At 43.6% G+C, this 1,808-nt stretch overlaps 1 protein-coding gene and 1 pseudogene across 3 annotated transcripts in view; both read right to left on the bottom strand.

Annotated features, from left to right (window-relative positions):
* The window catches only part of LOC101987899 (glutathione S-transferase A6), a 35,872-nt gene that overhangs the window by 2,217 nt on the left and 31,847 nt on the right, over positions 1-1,808 (bottom strand). The window lies entirely within an intron of this gene.
* On the bottom strand, positions 12-1,760 carry LOC101987625 (annotated as a pseudogene).

Below are 1,808 nucleotides of genomic sequence, written 5' to 3' on the forward strand. Positions count from 1 at the left end.
TAAATGTTGTAAGTAGTTTCATTCCTCTGGGGGAGGGGCGGACCTCTAAAAAGTCAGTGCAAATTGAAGATAGTTCTAACTTCTTGAGTATTTGAACTTGTTGACCAAGACAGATTCCTATGAGCTGAGGAAAAACAAATCTTAGGATGTTAATGAATCTCCTAACATTGTCAATGGCATTCAGCAGAAAACATGCCACCAAGAGGAACATCAAGTCCTATAGCAGTGCCTTCTGAGAATATGCTTGCTGTGGCTGAGGTGGCTGTTGGCTTCCTCCTCCTTGAGGCAGGGCTGATGATGTTAAAGTATAGTTTGGCACCTGGGATATATTAGGTCCTGCGTTCTGGTATATGGTGACATCAGCAGGCACAGGTACAGCAGCAGGAATAGGTACAGGTACAGCAGCAGCAGCAGCAGGACTATATATTGAAGCCTGACTGGGATACGAGTTTCCTTGAACAGAACTAACCATTGCACTGGGAACCAGAAACACCAGATGGCTGCATATAATACTGCTGATTCTGTAATTTTGCATACATAGAATACATTGGATCTTCATTCATTAATTTTGTATACAATGAAAGAGCTTCCATCACCTTCACATTTAGTTCTGAGAGTTCTGAATGTTTTCTATCAATATCTTCCAGTTTTTCATCAATGAGGGGTCCCATCTGGTGACACATCGCTTCCAGATGAAGTAGCTCTGGTAAGTCTGGCTGATTATCACTGGGATCTGTACTTTGCAACATCTGTAACAACTGGTCCATTTTATCCTCATCGATAAAGGCCGGTTCTGGTTCTGGCTCTATTGTCTCTACCTGAACATCACCACTGAATTGTACTGTCTTCTCTGTTTTGATCATTTCTGGTTCAGCAGTGAGATCTGCAGTCACAAAATTAGAAGGGAAAAGCCCTATGCCTTAATGGGTTTCACCTTTCCACCAGTTGGGATCACTGTCATCAAGAACTGTAATAAGTTCTCCAGCTTTAAAAGTAAGTTCGTTAACCTCAGCAGCTTCAAAGTCATATATAGCACGAACTTTTCTACCTTCATGTTGGTGGTTAGTTAAGAGATTAGATGTGCTTGGATACAAAGAGGAAAGGGTAGCTGACTGCTGTCTTTGCTCTTTGAGAGACAACTCAATTGCTTTTGTTAAATCTTCTTCTTCCTTTTTGCTAGCCACAGTGCCAGGGTCTTTGGCTACCAGGGCTGGGCTTGCTTTGGCTTGTTCGGCAGCCTGAGAGCCAATAGCTGGGAATGTAACACCTTGTTCCTTAAGGTTCTTAATCATTGCTGATATCCGACTAAGCTGTGGATTATTCTTAAATTCATCTGTCCATTCAACCATGAGAGCCTTTAATTTTTCACATACTTTAGGATGACCCTTATTTAATATGTTGCTGATTCACTAGCAAAATCTCTTGAACATACTTCTAAGTGAAAAATTTTGCCACAGTTTGATACACATGCTCCCAGAAGAGTTAGAGCTTGCATAGCAACATGGGGGTCTTTATGGTTCACTCTTCTCATAACAGAGCGAAGACAGTCTTTAGGTCCAGCGCGAGACTGGGAAACCTTATCACAAATATCCAAGATGAGGCCCCAGTCCTCAGCAGTACTCATCTCACTAGCTGCTTTCTTAACATCCTGCTCGAAGGGATTGGTGAAAAAGAGAGGCATGTCCGCTGTGTGCCGAGGTGTCCCCAGGGACTGCCCCTCGACACCGCGGCAGTCAGCGCACGACGGAGAAAAGAGGCCGCTCAGGTACTCCCCTTCTGCAGGGCTGTCTTTCTTATGCACAACCCAG

The sequence above is a fragment of the Microtus ochrogaster genome, linkage group LG2, assembly GCF_000317375.1.
Source record: "Microtus ochrogaster isolate Prairie Vole_2 linkage group LG2, MicOch1.0, whole genome shotgun sequence".
Taxonomy (NCBI): Eukaryota; Metazoa; Chordata; class Mammalia; order Rodentia; family Cricetidae; genus Microtus; species Microtus ochrogaster.